The 19,267-nt window shown below is 47.5% G+C and overlaps 1 protein-coding gene across 3 annotated transcripts in view; it reads right to left on the reverse strand.

Moving 5' to 3' along the window:
* NBN (nibrin) overlaps window positions 1-19,267 on the reverse strand; it is a 325,485-nt gene that overhangs the window by 94,395 nt on the left and 211,823 nt on the right. The window lies entirely within an intron of this gene.

The following is a 19,267-nucleotide window of genomic DNA, read 5'->3' on the forward strand; positions in this document are numbered from 1 at the left end:
TCTTAAGAGCATATTCAGTCCAGATTTAACCTGTGACACCTGTGGCAAGAAATCAGGGTATTAGTGGCAGTATTCTAGCGCTGTGCATGATGTAACGTGGGTGCAGGACAAAGTTAGAATAATGTCCATGAAGCTACACGTGTAAGCACTCAAAGCTACATGCCACTTGGGACTTCTTGAGGTTAGATAAAATATTTCCAAATTCAGGTTTGGGCAGTCTTGATGTGGTCTCTAAGGAGGCCCTGTACCACTTTGACATACTTACCAAATGAAGCCAGTTCTGTTGGCTCCACAGTGGTAAAAAAAATATTACTAGCCTTGTTGCAGGTTCTTATACTGTAGCGAAGGAAAAGCGATTTTAACAGGGTGCGGCTGGCATGGAGAAGCTTTCGGCAACAGCACCGTATGCGGTTAAAGATTCAGTTTTAGAACCACACAGTTTGGGGTTGTTTCTTTAATTTGCAGGCCCATCATCCTTGTAACCATGTTTGAGGCAGACTTTTCCAATTGAGCAGTGAAGGTGTGGCTGAGGCCTCAAACAGGGTAGACGATTGCCAGTGCTTCTAGTCTGGGTGTGCTCTTCAATTTGGCCGTGTCAATTAACCTTTACAGAGCCTTTGCCTGCTTTTTCAGGATAGTCCTAAATGCTGTGTATGAGACCAAGAGTTTGTTTAGTGGCAACAGGTCTATTTGCAGGGTATCAGATTACTCATTTAAAAAGATGGACCAAGGGCTACTCGTGGTTCTTAATACGTGCTGGAAAAACATTTCAAGGAGTTGGGCGTAGCCATAATGCACCTGTAGTAGTATATTGGCCCATACTTGACCCTCCTAGCCGAATTCAAGTTTGATCAGGCAACCTCTTGTTTATTGAAGTTGCCTGAACACCCTCCTGTAGACCTTGAGGTGGAACTGTTCCGTCATTTCAGTGAATTGCCCTGCAAATGCTTCAAAGCCATAAGTGATCGCTGGTAGGAGAGTGGCCTTAAATACCCTTCGTATTGGAACTGAAGAGGGGCTCTCTAGCATGTTGTTTAGCTGGCAAAATCTGGCGATGGTTAATGCAGTCTTTTATCTATTGAGTTTCATTGAGTTTTAAACAAGCTTGACTATAATACAGCCTGCTTTAAACTGATACATGACTTGCTAGTAAATGACGTGGAGACAGATACACCTTAACTTTCGTCACTGATTACATATTTAAAATATTATCCTAAAATTTTTTCAATTTCAATTATAAAAAAAGGTACAAAATTAACAACTAAAAGAAGTACGATAATACTGAAATAAATTAAAATGCTTTTACGAGGTCTCCCAAATGGCTAATAACACATTTGTTCGCCCTGATCGGTGACCAGAAGCTTAAACTGTTTTTAACATTTTTAAATGTAATTTGACTGTTTTGTTTTTAATAATTTACTTCACTGGGAATTTAGCAGACTGCGCGCACCTTTGGGGACACGTGGGCTGGGCAAGGGTTCTGGGGAAGCTCGGTGTGGTTTGGAAGTGGAGTTAGCATTCTAGCTTCCTTGCTCACACGCCCCTACGCACGCTGACACGCAGACTCTGCCATAAATTCAACCGCTGACTTGGCTGCGCTGTAACACTTTTGTTCGCGCTGATCGGTGACCAGAAGCTTAAACTGTTTTTAAAATCTTTAAATGTAATTTGACTGTGTTGTTTTTAATAATTTACTTCACTGGGAATTTAGCAGACTGCACGCACCTTTGGGGACACGTGGGCTGGTCGAGGGTTCCGGGGAAGCTCGGTGTGGTTTGAAAGTGGAGTTAGCGTTCTAGCTTCCTTGCTCACCTGCCCCTACGCACGCTGACACGCAGACTCAGCCATAAATTCAGCCGATGACGTGGCTGTGCTGTAACACTTTTGTTCGCGCTGATCGGTGACCAGAAGCTTAAACTGTTTTTTAAATCTTTACATGTAATTTGACTGTTGTTTTTAATAATTTACATCACTGGGAATTTAGAAGACTGCACGCACCTTTGGGGATACGTGGGCTGGTCAAGGGTTCCAGGGAAGCTCGTGTGGTTTGGAAGTGGAGTTAGCGTTCTAGCTTCCTTGCTCACACGCCCCTACGCTTGGCGCCAAAGGCAAGCCCGTCTGCGCCAGGATGGGGCTAGGGGCTGGGACCCCTGCCCGTTTTCTTTCTGAGAAGCTGGTGTATAATAGGGAGCAACTCCTCAAACTTAGATGTGAGTGCAGAATGGATTGCATGTATGTATTACCAGTAGAAGAGGAGAACATTGCCTGTCCTCAGTGTACTTATAATTGGAAGTCTTCGCAGGCCACCCCTTCTGGGGATACTGGCGGGGGGGAAAGCAAAAAATCCTTCTCCATGCTATTACATAATAGTCGCTCCCTTCAAAAACATTTTAATGAAATGTATCTACTTCTTGAGGAAAGGAATCCAGATGTGCTCTTTCTCACAGAGACCTGGACTAATAAGGATTCTGATCCTGAGATAGTTCAAGCACTTCCATCCAATTATGCCATATTCAGGTTAGACCTTGTCGGCAGGAGGGGCGGGGGAATTGCTATTATTTATAAAGATTTGTATAAATGTAGAGCCACTATTGGTCAAGTAGCTATTCTGTGAGAATTTAGTATTAGGTATAAGCTTTTCCCCAACCTGCTCTTTCTCAGGCATCCTAATTTATCGCCTTCCTGGATCATTAGGCAACTTTTGCAAAGATCTGCCAGAGGTAGTTATTCATGATTCTAGCCTTTCTTCAAATTTTTCCATCTTGGGTGACTTGAATTTACATTTCGATGATCCTGATTCTCCCTTAGTGCAGGATCTTATTGATTGTCTGGAAACTTTTCAAATCAAACAAATAATGACTGGTCCCACTCATAAGTTGGGACATTTGCTTGATCCTTTGTTTACTAATATTACAGACATTATCTTTGTGGAATCCATGGCGGTTCCATAGTCCGACCATTTATTGTTGTCTTTTAGTTGGACTCCTCAAGAGTTCCCTCAACCCTCTGGTAAAACTAAAAAATTCAGTCATACATGGTCTAACCTTTCGGTTAATGACTGGGCGTCCAATCTTAGAAATGCAACTCCAGCCGCTCACCCGGACCCTATGGTAGCAAATGAGAATTTTAATAACTGGCTGGAGGCCTCTTTGGATGTTGTTTTTCCGAAAAAAGAGGTTTGCCACCGAATAGGTTTAAATAAGAAAGCATGGTATACACATGTACTTTGAGACAGCTTAAACAGTCATGTAAGCAAGCCGAGAGGAAATGGAGGAAGGATTTCTCAGAATCAAGTAAGAGCAATTATAGAGAAGCTATGAAGCTCTATAAAAATGATATAAAAGCATCCCAAACTAGGCATTACCATAAAAAAAATCACTGCAGCCTCTAACTCCCCTTTTAAAATTTTTAAAGTTTTGAAATCGCTTCTTACTCTCCCTGTGCTTCCTAATGATGATGATAATGCCCAAAAGCGCTGTGAGGAATTAGCCCGCTTTTTTTTCACCAAAGTTTATACCATCTATTCCAGTTTTCAGCATAGGGCCTTGGATACTAATGTCTTATTACCCATGCAACAAGCTGTGCTAGAAACATTTCCTCCTCTTACTATTACTTCATTGCAGAACTTTTTGTACCAGTTAAAATCTGGTTCACCAGCTGACCCAGCCCTCCCGGCTACTCTTAATTTAGTGTCGGAGATAGTCTGCCCTGTGATATTGGATGTGATAAATGCGTCTCTTCAAAAGGGACAGGTCCCTGGAAACAAGCCAGAGTTAAAGCCCTTCTTAAGAAAAATAATTTAGACCCTGATGACTGGTCTAATTATCGCCCCATCTCTTTGCTGCCCAGACTGAGCAAACTGGCAGAAAAATATGTTAATTCGGTATTGTCAGGTTATATTGAGGAGAATAATTATCTCCACCCGACCAGACCGGCTTTAGGCGTCATCAGGGCACGGAGACCGCTCTTCTCGCTGTACTTGGAAGATCTTGGAAAACAGAGGCTGCGCTGCAATTATTTTATTAGATCTCAGTGCAGCCTTCGACACTGTGAATCACCATATAATGATCCAAAGACTCAGAGAGGTGGGTGTTGGAGGTACTGACCTAGAATGGTTGCAGTCCTTTCTCTTAGACAGGTCCTTTGTGGTCTTTGAGGAGGGTGCTCTCTCCGACCAGAGGCTGTTGCAGTGTGGAGTCCCTCAGGGACCTTCGTTTAGGCCCACCTTATTTAACATCTATATGAGGCCATTGGCTGAGGTGGTACTTCCCTGGGGGATTCACACTGTCAAATATGCTGATGACAACCAATTAGTGGTGTGTCTTAATCGGCAAGACAAATCTGACTTAGGCCTGGGGGCATGCCTTGCTAAGGTTTCGGAATGGATGGATTTGTCCTTTCTTAAACTAAACGGCACAAAGACTGAGATTATGATTCTTGGCCATGCGGACCCTAATAATCTGGATTCTTTGTGGCCAACCTGCCTTGGCGCGCCGCCTGTCCCTAAGACACAAATCAAGAGTCTTGGTTTCTGGCTGGACTGTAACTTGAATCTTAGGGCCCAGGCAAGTAAGGTGGCCGCAAATTGTTTTGGCATGCTTGGGATGATGCAGAAGGTTCTTCCCCTTCTTCCATTTGATGCCAGGAGCATGGTGGTTCAATCCCCGATTTTAGCACGGTTGGACTACGCAAATGCAGTCTATCTGGGTGCGCCGCAGGGAACTATTAGAAAACTCCAGACAGCCCAGAATTGTGCGGCTCGTCTCTTGATGGGTATCCCGAGGCGTAAGTCGGCTAAGATGGTGCTTAGACGACTGCATTGGCTTCCTGTTGCGGAAAGGGGCAGGTTCAAGGCAATGTGTATTGTTCACAAGTGTATCCTGGGCAAGGGTCCAGCCTTGCTTCGGCCCATGGTGCGTCTATATGACACCAAGAGGACTTTGAGATCTAACAATAAACATCTGCTGTCAGTGCAGAGGATCAAACGGTCTCGGACTGGAGGACAGCTGTTCTCCTATAACGCAGCCAGGCTTTGGAATCAGCTTCCAGATTCTATCCGCCTTGAATCTGACCATCTTAGGTTCAGGAAACAGTTGAAGACTTTTCTCTTTGCTTGATTATTGATGAATGATTGGTGTTACAGTATGCGCTGGGATGCCCCTTGGGTAGCCATGCGCTATATAAGTGCGTATTCATTCTTTCAATAGGGCATTAAAACCCCAGAAAAAGATACAAGACTGCAACATTGAGCACTCAACTTTCCCCCTTAAAAAAAATCAGCTTTTATCAAGATATTTGTTTTCAAAAAGGCAGCACAATAAGACTGATAGCACCCAAGCCTGTCTATTCAAGCACAAACTCTAATAGTTGGTACCACACCTGGACAGAACTGTGTTCTAGCACTACCCACTGTAGAATATGGGAAGTGACTTAAGATAACTAAGTGGTGAATTTCAGTGGGTTTTTGAGTGTAAAACATTATAGTTGTCACTGAAATGTTCACCTAACTCTATAACATTACTTTAACCTTTGTTTATTTCAGTGAATTTCAATGATTTTTTTAATGTAAAGTAAGATAACGTTGTATTGTATTGTATTGTATGGCACATTTATAGAGCGCAACTGTCACCCGCGGGTATCCTGGCGCTGTGATCCTCAATGGCCTGAGCACGATATTATAGTGGCAGCTATAATTACAATGTCCTTGGGAAAAGATGAGTTTTTAGTCCCTTTTTAAAAGAGGATAAGTCACCCAGGCTTCTAAGAGACAATGGCAGCTCGTTCCACAGCCTTGATGCCGTATAGCTGAAAGAACGACCACTCATTCGCATCCTCAGGATCTTAGGAACTACCACCAGGTAGGCTGGGGCAGAACGAAGGGATCTAGTAGGGTTGTACCAGGAGAACAGCTCCTGCAGGGAGATCGGCCCCTGACCGTGGAGGGCCCGAAAGACCAAGCAAAGGGCTTTAAAGTCGACACGTTGGGAGACTGGCAGCCAATGAAGATCCGTAAGTGCTGCAGAGGAAGAATCAGAGCGCAGACGAGAGAGTGCCAGCTTGGCAGCAGAATTCTGCACCCGCTGCAGTTTGCCCAACCAGGTGATGGGTGCCCCCAGAAGTAGTGCGTTGCAGTAGTCAAGTCTGCTCAAGATGATACTACGCACTACTTCTGGACTGGCATGGGCCGGGAGCAGGGGAAGAATCTTCCGCAAGGTGCGGAGCAACAAAATACAGGTGGACACCGTTTTATTCACAAAGCCATCCAGTTGGAGATTGGGTTCGAGCATCACCCCTAGATTCTGAACGGAGTCTGCCGCCGCTACCGTACCCTGAAAAGAGGGGGGCCAGAAATCCTGTGGTAAAGGTCGGGAGATACGGTCCATCGAACAGTACAACACCTCAGTCTTAGAGCTGTGGAACTGTAAGGAGTTGTTGCTCAACCATTCCGCCGTGGTGGTCATACAATGGTGGAAGGTCTCCTGTGACAACGCATTCTTGCCTTTAAAGGAGAAGATAAGCTGGGTGTCGTCGGCGTAGTTGGTGACCGCAGTGCCGAAAGATTTAATTAACTTGACCAAGGGGCGGAGGTAAAGATTGAATAGGATGGGACTGATGGCCGATCCCTGAGGCACGCCCTGTTCTACCCTTTTGATGTTGGATTTAAAGGGTGGCAAGGCGACCACCTGGTGTCTGTCACCAAGGTAGGAGATCAGCCAGTCCAGGGCCAAGCCCGACACCCCAGCCTCCTCCAGCCTCCTGACCAAGATGGCATGGCTGACCGTGTCGAACGCTGCCGACATGTCGAGCAGCACTAAAAAAGCTGCTCGACCTTGGTCGGCACGCGAACGAAGGTCGTCCAAAACGGTCACCAGTGCCGACTCTGTTTCATTGGCTGGTCTAAAGCCAAACTGCGCCACGTTCAGACAAGCATTGGTCTCTAGGAAGTTGGATAGATGTTTTGTGGCCAGTTTCTCCAAGATTTTAATCGGGAAGGGGAGCAATGAGATGGGCCTATAATTTGCTGGACACATAGGGTCCAGCGTTTCCTTCTTCAGGAGCGGGGAAACCACTGCAAGCTTCCAGCTATCCGGGACCCGGGCGGAGGCCAGGGACTGGCAACAAATCGCATGGAGAGGAGGAAAGAGCTCGTCACGGAACAATTTCCAAAATTTGTGCGGGAGTGGATCAAGGGGAGAGCCTGAGGATACTCTGTCCGCTAAAGCACAGAAATCCACCAAAGAAGGAAGGGGGAAACTATCAAGCCGGGCTTTCCCGGCCTCCACCTCCAAAGAAAAAGGCAGTGCAACAAGAGATGGCAGCTGGAGATTGGAATCTGACGGAGTACTCAGCTTGCACAAGATGGTAGCGATCTTGTCCTCGAAGGCCTTTGCCAACGAGTCACACAGCGGTTGAGAAGCTGGGATAGCAGTTGCGGCGCAGGCCGGGAGTGAACAAACCTTTAACGATTTTAAACAAGGCCTGAGATTTATTTGAGGCCGATAGTAATGTCTCCTCTAAAAACCTAGCTTTGGCGCATTTGATATGCGCTTTATAGGCCGCCAGTTCTTGTTTGTAGAGAAGTTTATCAGAGTCAAGGTATTGCTTCCTCCAGACACGCTCAGCCCGCTTGCACTGAAGTTTGAGCTGAAGAAGATCCCTTGAGAACCAAGGCATGGCGAGTTTAGTTCTGTCCCGCGTTTTCCGCAGCGGAGCCAGAGTGTCCAAGGAGGCGATAATTTGCTGGCTAAGGAAATTATAGCTGTCGTCCACACTGCCTCCCAACGTAAGGGCTCCAGAGAGCAAGTTTGGCAGGCTTGCCTGCTTCAGGAGCCTGGACCATTGTCTGCCAAACTTTGTGGTTCCCAAACTATCGCTCTTAGTGTAGCCTGCTGGGAGCGATATGGAAAATTGGACGAGAGCATGGTCCGTCCAGCATTGAGGTAGGATATTCCCTACGATTACCTGGCTTGTGTCTGCAAAGAACAAGTCCAGGGCGTGGCCCTTTAGATGGGTCTGAGAAAGAACTAGCTGCTCCAGATGGATGTTACAGCACGCTTGAGCCAGATATTTGAAAGCTGAGTCTGTCGGTCCGTCCGGCCACAGATTGAAATCACCTAACACCATAAATCTGGCGTGGGTGTTCGAAAGATCGTAAATTAAGTACGTGAGCTCAGTTACAGTAGACAGAGCACTGGCCGGGGGTTTATAGCACAACAATCCAGTGTATAAATCCCCACCTTGTCCCTTCCAGGAGAATCCCAGCAGCTCACATACCGGGATTTCCTTAATTTCCAACTGGGAAAAGTCCAGTGACTCCCTGTATATCAGTCCTACTCCTCCTCCTCTAACCCCACCGCGAGGATTGTGTCTAATTTTGTATCCTAGAGGGCAGGCTTGCCTCAACTCCACAGCGCTGTCTACCCTGGTCCAGGTCTCTGTCATGAAGAGTGCATCTAGCTCATGATGTTCAATGAGTAGAGCTATCTCCGCATGATGCCTACTCAATGATCTCACATTAAGCTGGCCACAGGACAAGAGTTCCAGGCGCTTACTGATTGTGGGAGGCTGATGGTCAGAAGTAACACGGGGTTTCAGACTGAGGAGTTCATCGCTAGTGTAACTGATGCGGGAGGGGGACATAGGAGCAGCGAATCCGGCCGCTCGCGAACGGGCGCAAACGGGCTTACCTCTGGCGTACCTCCGGCGCGCCATCACCGCGCCCGATGCGTGCTCACGCAACGCCCACCATCCCTATTTAACACCGTGAAGCGCGGGAGTCCGCCGATGCGAGCCTCTAGACCGCCAACCAAGATGGCGCCTAGTAAACGGCCCGTTCAAGATAACACCTACCCAAGATGGCGGCTAACCCCGCGATGCAAGCCTAACAAACAGCCAAGCAGTCTAAATCCCGCAAAGTGCGGGTGCGTCCACTATTATGGTGCGGGTATGTCCTACGGCTGTTTGTATCCCCTGAATTATTTTATGTCAAAGGTGCCCGTGTGGCTTTGTTCTGAAAAAAAAGGTGCCCGTGTGACAGGGCAATCGTGCGCAGTGCAAAAGGTTTTTTAAAAAGATAAAAACTGGCAGCTACAATATATATATGCGTGTGCAGGTAATACAGATCATTGTATCCGTTACAAGTCCTAACTATAACATCACTTTAACCTTTTTTTCAGTGAATTACTAAGGTTTTTTTCAAAGTAATTATTATTCTACTACCACTCAAAGCCAACCCACACTGCAGGTGCGTCAAATGCCTCACCATCAGCAAACCCCATTCTGCGCAAGGTCAAAGGCTGTGGCGTGGGGTTGGCTTAACCGCAAGGCCCGCAATCCGACCCTTCAGAGGCAAGCAACACCATGCTGCACACAGCTTTCTGAAACACTAAGGGAGCTCAATGTTGGTTCCCCTTCGAGCAGCACAGCCAAAAATGCTTGAATGAATCCAATCAATCAAATCCTTTTTTTAAAATCTTCAACTTATTCCTTTTTTATCCAATTTCCTCTTCATCCCTTTAGTTTAATTGCTTCAATTCATTTTATCCATTCGAATCCAATGTGAAGGTGTTTTATACAAACACAGGAGGCAAGGGGGTTTCCACATGTCACGACTTTTATTTAAAAATCACCCAATGCATTTCGGGATTAACCCTTCTTCGGGGGTATCTACAATGCAAATAATAAAACAGTTCATGTGTAAAACCATCACAATTGTTACCCATTCAATGAACAATTCAACTAAAATTGCACCATTTATGACAACACAGAGTATTTTCTATTAAATAATATAGCCATGTTGCAGTTAATACCATTTATATCATACCGTTAATTTGGCCTATCATAAAAGAAGTAATCCCCTCTGTGAAACGCGCACATCAATATACACTGCCACATCGTTCGTGTAATTAATTTGGAACACCTCTGGAATCCCTTTCACTGCTTTCACTTCTAATACTCTTACCGTGACATGTTGTCTGTATCCATTATTTCACACAGCTTTCTGGCATGCACAGTGTGCAGTTGGTCTCACAGGTCCTTGCCTCACTCAGGCAGACATGCTGACATTGCCAAAGAGTAACAACACCAAAATATAAAAAGTGGGCCTATTCGCTTTATCAAGGGATGAGCATATCAGTGTATGTAAAGGAGATCTATCACCTTTATTCAAAAATCACCAATATTTTTAATTAAATGTATATTTCAGTAATTCACACAAAGCAATGTTTAATAATAATGATTAATGAGGAGGAGCCAAGCTCGACATCGTGATGGCCGCACGGTAGCTCGGCTCCGCCGGCCTCCCTGCCCAAACTCATCTATCCTGCCGCCCATCCTGCCCAAAAATGATAACATTTTATAGATGAAGGTCTGCTGATACTTACCACCCGTCCCGGTGGCTCCGGCGTTCCAGTGGGTCCGCAGCGGCATCCTCCCAGGAAGTGCGGCCTCCGTGGGGTGGAGACCCGGGCCTTGCCTTCAGCGAGTAGCCGGCGAGACGGTGTCGGTGGCGGCCTCGGGTGGAGGATGGAGGCCGGCCGGAAGAGGCCGTTGTGCGAAAAAGCCAAAGGCAACTGAACGCGCCTGGGACTACCGTCCGGTGATCCAGAGGTGAGGTGCGGCAAGATGTGTGTGGGGGACGCCGTGTTGGTGGCTCCCCCCTTTGTTGCCTTGCCCGGCCATTCCGAACTTCATCGCTCGGTGGCGGAGAGTGGCTCCAGCGGAGCGGTGGCGCCGGCGGGTCCCCCTCTTTTGGTGGCCCTCATTTCTGCATCGAGGTTGCTGTTTGGGTGCTTGAGGGAGATCCCGCGGGGGCCCTGCTTGTGAGCCCGCCCCAGGAGTTGGTTCCGCAAAATGGCGGATGATGCCGTATGCTGTGGAACGCCCCGGGATGTCGATGCTGTACCTCTGTACTGTGCTGGGGCCTGCACTGGGGAGCGCGAATCCACGATTGGCAACGTCCTACGAGCGCTGAAGATTTGGCAAGTGACCTTGGCCCAGGATTCCTGTGTGCAAGACAATGTGGTGACCGCCATTGCTCCCGGGCCGTCCCTCAGAGATGCGGATGGGCCCGAGGTGGTTGCTGTTTGTTTCCCGCACTTTGTTGGGGGTAGCGATGTCTTGGTTCGCATGCGGGAAGATTTGCTGGTGATCATTGACACTGGTGTACATGACTGCCGTGAACAGCTTTTGCATTACCGTCGGCGGGGGAGATCCCATAGGTTGCTTCCACTGGCCGTTCAGCGGCTGCTCCACGGCCTTTTCTCTCCGCTTTGTTTTATGCCCGCTACTTCGACATACATTGTGGCGATAGCTAAGAAAGGACTGGGGTGAGCCCCGTTCTTAATCCGGAGGACTGCTGTTCGGTGCACGGAGTTATGGACTGCCCCAAATTGAGATAATTTGTCGAATCCTTAATATGTATGGCTACCTGAAAACTTGCCAGTTTCGTCTTGGGCTGCACTAATTGTTTGTATGGGCGGGGGTGGGGCCCGTGCGCCTTGTTACATTGTATCCTCCCCCCTGGCTTTCCTTTTTTCCTTTTTATCTGTTTTCTTTCCCTTTCCCTATATTATCTTATTCTATATTTCGGGTTCATGTTTAGGGCGACAGGCACGCTGCTGGGAGGGGTAGGCCATAGCCTTCTGCAGGGGTGCAGGGTGGGGCGGGTGGATTGGGGTCTATTAGATAGTTACTTGTTTCTATGGCTCTTTTGTGTCCTTTTCTTGGGTCTCCATGACTGTGCGTGATTCCCGCGGGGTGAGTGCCTGGGGGGGGAGGATTGGGTATTCCTATATAATAAGGTACTTTCAGGTTCTGCTTATCCTGACTTAGCTGCCCCGCCCCTAAGAATGTTTGCTGTCTGGATTGTTGATCGCCATTATCGCCGTGGGGCGGGTACAGTAACGTGGAGTCCCCTTTTCCTTTTTTCTAGTATTTTCGTTTTCTTTTACTTTCTGGGTTGGGCTGTATAATGATTGCAACTTTATCCATCTCACTGATAATTTGACTATTATGAGTGTGATGTTCTGCTTGTCTTTGGACACATGAGGTTGCGGGTGGACACTACCGAAGAAGAATTGCAAGGGCATCTATGACTTGAATGCTTTGGACTATTCTGATGACAGATCTATGGATTCCCTATTATAATGTTGTTGGTTCTGTTCCCCGCCATGTGCACCAGGACACTTATTATACAACCAATCCTTTATTCTTTTAACATAAAATTAACCTTCTGTGATCCTGTGCCGGGGGGTTACACTCAGTTAGCATTATGGACTCGCAGCACTGTGTAGTATTGCGTAACCACTCCGTACTTTTTATTGATATTGGTGCTTTCCAGTTTGTTCCGTGGCCGGCCTCTGGGTTGTAGGCCCGTATTTGTATGCAACCATCTACACAAATAAAGGTTTTCAAAAAAGTAAAAAAAAAAATAATATTAATGATTAATATAAAAACATGTAATAAAAAAAATTCCACATTTCTGTGAGTCTTTATACCGAATAGTTTCTTACCTGTCGGTGAAGTTTTGCAGCTTGAAGATCTTTCTGGATTCACTAAGCTGTGCATATTCTGCAATCTGGTGGTTGGGTCCGGAATCGTAGTCTTTTTTCTGTTTTTTTTTTTGTAGCCCAGGTGGGCGTCGACGTCCCACCTTCTGGTGTACCTTCGGTGACGTCGGCATGCTTCCGGCGGAAGCTACCACCCTTGGGCGCCATCTTCGGATTCTTTTTTCTGTCTCTTTTTGTCTTGTCTGCTTGTAGTGTATCCATGGCTATGTATGTTAATCCTTTTATTCTTTTTTTTTTAACGTGATTCTTTTCACGTATCTTGCAAGCTTCAACTTTCTTTCCTTTTTTATGCATTTCCACCTTCTTTTCCAGCCTCATCTTTCTGGCGGAGGCGGTGGGTTCGCTAGTGAATCCAGAAAGATCTTCAAGCTGCAAAACTACACCGACAGGTAAGAAACTATTCGTTTTGCAGCGTGAATCTTTCTGGATTCACTATGCTGTGCATAGATTTTGTAGCGGTTTTTGTTACTTTTGTGGCGGCTGGGTAGAAGATGAGCGTTGGTTGTTGAAAATATGTTGAAGCACCTTTTGTCCTACTTGTGCTTAATTGTTCATTTGAACATCCACGCAATAGTGCTTAGTGAACGTGTGCACTGAAGCCCATGTTGCTGCCAGGCATATGTCCTGAATTGGTGTGTTGGCCAGAAAGGCAATTGTTGCTCCTTTCTTCCTGGTTGAGTGGGCCTGTGCCCCTTCTGTTAGCTCCTGGCCCGCTTGCTTGTGGCAGAATTGTATAGTCTGTGCGATCCATCGAGCTATGGTGTTTTTTGTCACTGGTTTACCCATGTAACTGTTTGCGAGGATACGAAGAACTGTTTTGTCTTCCTGTGTCCTTTCGTCCTTTAAATGTAGTGCATCACTGCCCTTCTTGCGTCTAGAGGGTGGAGTGCTCTCTCAGCGCTTGTAGTGGGGTTTTGGAAGAAGTTAGGGATCTGAATACTTTGATTCATGTGGAACCTTGACACCACCTTCGGCATGAAGTGCGGGTCCGTTCTCATTACGACCCTGTCACTGTGTATCTGAATGTAGGGTTCCTGTAGTGTTAGAGCCTGCAGTTCGCTCACTCTCCTTAGCGATGTGATTGCTACCAGAAAAGGCTGTTTTCATAGTCAGCATTTGCAGTGATGCTTTGTGGATAGGTTCTAAAGGTGCTTTCATGAGCTCTGTCAGTACTGCATTTAGGTTCCAAGCTGGTGGTGGCATTCTTTTTGGTGGCGCTATTCTTTTAGCCCCTTTCAAGAATCTTTTCACGACCTGAGATGTGAAAAAGCTTCTCCCTGTTTCTCCTCTTGTGTAAGCCACAATCGCCGCCAGGTGTTCCCTTAGCGAGGATGAGCTTAGTTTAGCCTTTATTAGGTGTGTGAGGTACCTTAGCACCGTTGATTCCCTTGTCAGATTTCTGTGTAGTTTTTTCTTGCGACACCACTGAGTGAATCTTTTCCACATTTGCGTGTGCTGGGCCTTCTTGCCTCTCGAAGCACTCTCAGGGTGCTCTCTGGTAGTTTTAGATGTGCGAACTCTAAGTCCTCAGGAGCCAGGCTGAGAAGTTGAGGCTCTCCGGCTCTGGGTGTAGAACTTCTCAGTTTTCCATAGAGAGTAGGTCTCTTCTTTTTGAGAACTTGTGGGGGGGCCCCTGCGCCATCTCCATTATCTGAGAGTACTAGGTCTGCCTGGCCCATTGTGATGCCACCAGGATCAGCGTCATGTTGCTTGTCATGCATTTGTTTAGAACCCTGGGGATCAGTGGTATCGGGAGAAAAGCGTAGGCAAATGTCTTTGACCAGCTTATCCATAGGGCATTCCCCTGTGATAGTGCTTTTGGTTGCCTGGATGCAAAGTATTAGCATTTTGCATTCCGGCGTGTTGCAAATAGGTCTATTGTCAGAGTGCCCCACCTCCTGAATAGTTTCTCTGTCTCCTGTATATTGAGTTCCCACTCGTGGGATGCTGAAGTCTGCCTGCTGAGCCAATCCGCTTCTACATTGTCCTTCCCTGGCAGGTGTATGGCTAGCAGGTCTATTTTGAGTGGTATTGCCCATCTCCAGATTTCCTGAGCCAAGCTTGACAGGGGGAATGATTGAGTTCCCCCTTGTTTGTTTATGTAAAACATTGTTGTGGTGTTGTCTGTTTGTATCAGCACCTTCTGGCTGTACAGGTGTTTCTGGAAGGCCTTGAGTGCTAGCAACACTGTTTTCAGTTCCAGGTAATTGATGTGTCTGACCGCATCTGTAGGGCTCCACAGGCCCCTCACTCTGAGCTTGTTCATGTGTGCGCCCCACCGCTTCTGGGATGCGTCTGTGGTAATGGTCACTGTTGGGTCAGGTGGTGTTAGAGGTTTCTCTACTGTTATCCTTTCCTTGGTCCACCACCTTATTTCTTCCTGCACCCTGTGCGTTACAACCACTAGATCCTCCCAACTTCCTGTAGCTTGTGACCATTGCTGTTGTAGCCACTCTTGGAGCGGTCTCATCTGTAGGCGTACATTGCGGACCAGGTGTATGCACGACGCCATCATCCCCAAGATCTTGCTAACTGTCCTCACTGTCAGAGCTCGCCCCTTCTGGTAGTGACGTTTCTCCCTCAGTAGGCTGAGTGTTCTCTTTTCGCTGGGTGACACCCTGCATTGGACGGTGTCGATTTGAGCACCCAAGAAGATCTTCACCTGCTCCAGTTCCATTGAGCATTTTCCCCAGTGTATGGAGAAACCCAGGCCTGTTAGCGTTCTCGTGACTTGCTGTGCATGATCTTTGCATGTCCTGTACGAGCATGCCTTTACGAGCCAGTCGTCTAGGTAGGGGTACACGTGTATCCCCTCCCTTCGCAGATGCGCGGCCACTGCCGCGAGGCATTTGGTGAACACCCTTGGTGCGGATTTTAGACCGAAGGCCAGGGTTGTAAACTGGTAGTGGTCGTTGTTCACTGTGAACCTTAGCATGTGCTTGTGCTGCCTGTTCATGGGGATGTGCAGGTACGCATCCTTGAGGTCTATGGTGGACAAGAAGTCCCCGGCCTTTATCTGTGGGATGACTTCTTGCAGGGACGTCATCTTGAATTTTTGGGTCTTTACATATTTGTTTAGGAACCGTAAGTACAGGATGGGTCTTAGGCTTTCGTCCACTTTCGGTACCAGGAAGTAGTTTGAGTACACTCCTCTGTTCCGTTCTTTGAATGGGACTGTTTCGATGGCCTCTTTGAGGAGTAGTTCTTGGGCTTCCTTTTGGAGCAGTCGCAGCTCTGTTCTCGAGTGCTCTCTTCTCTTTGGCTTTCTGTTTGGTGGATTCTTTAGCAGCTCTATGCAGTATCCGAACTGCATGATGTTCAGTATCCACTTGTCTGTGGTGATTTTCCTCCACTCCTGGAGAAAAAATCTTAGCCTGCCTCCTACTGGAGTTATATGATCTTTTGTGTCCTGTCCGTGTATCCCTCTCCTCTTTGTTTTTCCGTGCTCTTCCCCGGAGGGTTCGGGTGGGTGAGCACCTTTTCTCGTGAGCAGTCACTTAGAGGGGGGTTGTTCACCGCCTCTTCTTCTTCTTTGTCCTCGTCCGTTTCCTCTTGATCGAAAGGACTGGCCCCTGTTCTGGTAGTTCCAGTTTTGCCTCTGCTGGCCCTGGTGACTTTGGTTGTCACTCTGTTGTCCCTGGTGGAACTCCTGATGTGATTCTCGTCGCTGGTTTCCACCTCTGCCGTTTGGCCTCCGCGTAGGAGTGCCCCATCTCATCCCCCTGAATTGCAGGGCCCCCATGGACCTTGCTGTCTCATTGTCCTTCAGTTGTGTGAGCTTCTCATCAACTGGGGCTCCGAACAGTGTTTCACCATTGAAGGGAGTGTTCAGGATGTTATTCTGCACCTCAGCCTTGAAACCTGAGATCCTGAGCCAGGCTTGCCTTCTCTCTGTGATGCCTATAGCCATCAATCTGCTGGATGTTTCAGCCCCATCCAAGGCTGTCTTGAGGCACGAGTTTGCAATGCTTTTCCCTTCTTCCACAAGGTGTGATGCCCTCTCACGGTATTGTTCCAGGGGGTGCTTGAGCAATTGCCCCATCTCATCCCAGTGTTGGTATTGATGTCTGTTTAGGAGGGCGTTTGAGTTCGCCATCCGCCAGTGCGTTGCGGCGTTTCTCTCTATTTTCCTCCCAGTTAGGTCCATCCTCCTGCTTTCCTTGTCAGGTGGAGGCCCAGATGTTGTTGGGGCGTTGGCCCTTCTTCTGTCCGTCGCAGCGATAATAGAATCTGCTGTGACGGACCCCTTGATATAAGCTGGGTCCTGTGAGGAGAATTTGTATTTCTTTTCCGTCCTCGGCGTTACTGATCTGCATGTAGCCGGGTCCTTGAAGGCTTCCTTCCCCTGGTCGGTGATACTTTTCAGCATGGGAAGGAATTGGCTTCTTGTCTGTGTGGGGAGCCTGTCACTCCTGGTCTTGGGCCGTCGAGGAACCAGAGCCGTACCTTGACTGCTGGTCCCCCTAATCACCTTCATTATAATAGAGGTCCTCTTCCTCTTCGTGCTCCGAGAGCTCCGGAGTTTTCGGCGGCTCTTCGACGTCGAACTCCTCCTGTTCTGTCACCTCAGCGACGGACGTTGCCGACCTCGAGGGAATCTTGTAACTTCTCATTTTCTGGTCGAAGTCTTTCTTTCTCTGGAGGATGTTCTCCATTTCGGCCTCGAGCCTTCTTTTCTTTCTCAGCATCTCCGCGGCCTGGTCGTCGTCGAGCGCTTCGGCCGCTCTCTTCGGCGTTGTCGTTGACGTCGAAGCTTTCTTCAGCTCCTTTTCCTTCGAAGTCGAAGACCCTTTGTCGGGGGCTTGCTTCGCCGACCTTTGCTTTTCGCCGGTCTTGTGCCTCCGGGAGTCCTTGTCGAAGGATCCGCTGGGCTCTTTTTCAGAGGATGCAGCTTCGGCCGTCGAACTTTTCGGCGCCGGTGCTCCTTTCGAGGCCTTGGAATCTGCCTTTCGAGGGTCCGCCTCTGGCTTTCGAGGCCCTGAGGGAGTTTTCTGGGTCGTAGACTCTCCTACCTTGGCAGGCATTTTCTTATCGGTCTCTGCGACCGTGAAGTCATCTGGACCTTCGGCGATGTCCTCGTCGTTGGTGGAGAGGCCCAGTTCGTAAAGCGTCGGGGCCTGGCCCTTGCCCTGCATCGTGTGATAAGCTGTCCTCTGCTTCTCTCGAACTCGAAGTGTCTTCGGCTTGAAGACGGAGCAGACGTTGCAATTTCTGCTCTCGTGGTCGATAGGCAGGCAGAGGTTGCAGACCGGGTGTTGGTCCTTCTGCGCGAACTTGTGGTGGCAGTTTTTGCAGAATTTAAATGGAGTCTTGTACATCCCTGCGCTCAGGGGGCCCCCTGTATGCGCATTCCTCCAAGGACGTCGAAGATCTCGATGTTCTTCTCTTTCTTCGTTGTCTCCTCTCTGATGGTCTTCTTCTCCCAATCTTTTCCGGTCTTTACCGTCGAATAGTAGTTGTATTTTCTCCTTTTTTCCTCCAAAACCTCTGGAGCTTCATGCGACGATCCAGACCCAACGGCGGAAAAAAGAATCTGAAGATGGCGCCCAAGGGTGGTAGCTTCCGCCGGAAGCATGCCGACATCACCGAAGGTACACCAGAAGGTGGGACGTTGACGCCCACCTGGGCTACAAAAAAAAAAAGAGAAAAAAGACTACGATTCCGGACCCAACCACCAGATTGCGGAATATGCACAGCATAGTGAATCCAGAAAGATTCACACTGCAAAAATAGTTTTTATTATTGCATTTTGTAGGCTGAAATGTAAATGTTTACAAAAATTCAGTCCACAAAGCACAATCATAAAAACAACCACAAGAGGGCCTTGCACTCCAGCTGATGAGCATAAAGTTCCAGCTTGGCGTGCTTTAAAAAATATAAGGTAAGCTGCCATGGTGTCATGGATACAATGACTTACTGTTTACTTTTTATTTTTAATGTTGCTTGGAGGCTGTTGCACTCCATGCAGACCCCTCCCCGCAAAATAAAAAAAAATGTTTTGTTGAAATGAAAAAAAAATGTAAAGTTCCTTCACAGGGCATTACAGTGAGCTCCAGTGAATAATAAATGAGCAGCTCTTGCCGTTCATTTATTATTCATTTTGTTTCATATTTTATTTTGTGTGTCCCGATGCCCACCTGAGACAAACTTTTTGTTTAATAATTATTGAGGTAGGGGGTGTGCAGTCCCCATCCCTGAGTCTTTATGGCCCTGAGGACCCCACCCCAAGGGCTGTTTTCTTTTTTATTGGGTGACGGGAGAACGGCCCCTCCCCAAGCCTCTATGGGCCCCGAGGACCCCATCCCACGGTCAAATACTCTATTCTGCCCTTTCATGTGTTACGAAAAATGCTTTCTTTGGTATTTAGCAGAAAACGTATGCCTTCATGTTTGCTCACCTTTTAGCTCAGAGTCAAGTCAACCTACACTTATAAGATAGAGATAAGTCATACTTTTATTATGGAGACAGATTTTTCAGTGCCTCATTTTCATATATCAGCGGAAATCCTGTTGTAAATTCGATCGTCATTATTTGATTGAGGGTTATAAGAAAATAGGACCACAAAAAGGGTCTGCCGGCAACACATTAATTTTCTGTTGTGAATGTCATGTCCTAATGAAAGCAATGTGAACCATACTTAAATCCACTGAAACGCCGCATCAACAGGAATTTTGTTTAATGATTTTATGTATTAACTG

The sequence above is a fragment of the Lissotriton vulgaris genome, chromosome 4_1 (genome assembly GCF_964263255.1).
Source record: "Lissotriton vulgaris chromosome 4_1, aLisVul1.2, whole genome shotgun sequence".
Lineage (NCBI taxonomy): Eukaryota > Metazoa > Chordata > Amphibia > Caudata > Salamandridae > Lissotriton > Lissotriton vulgaris.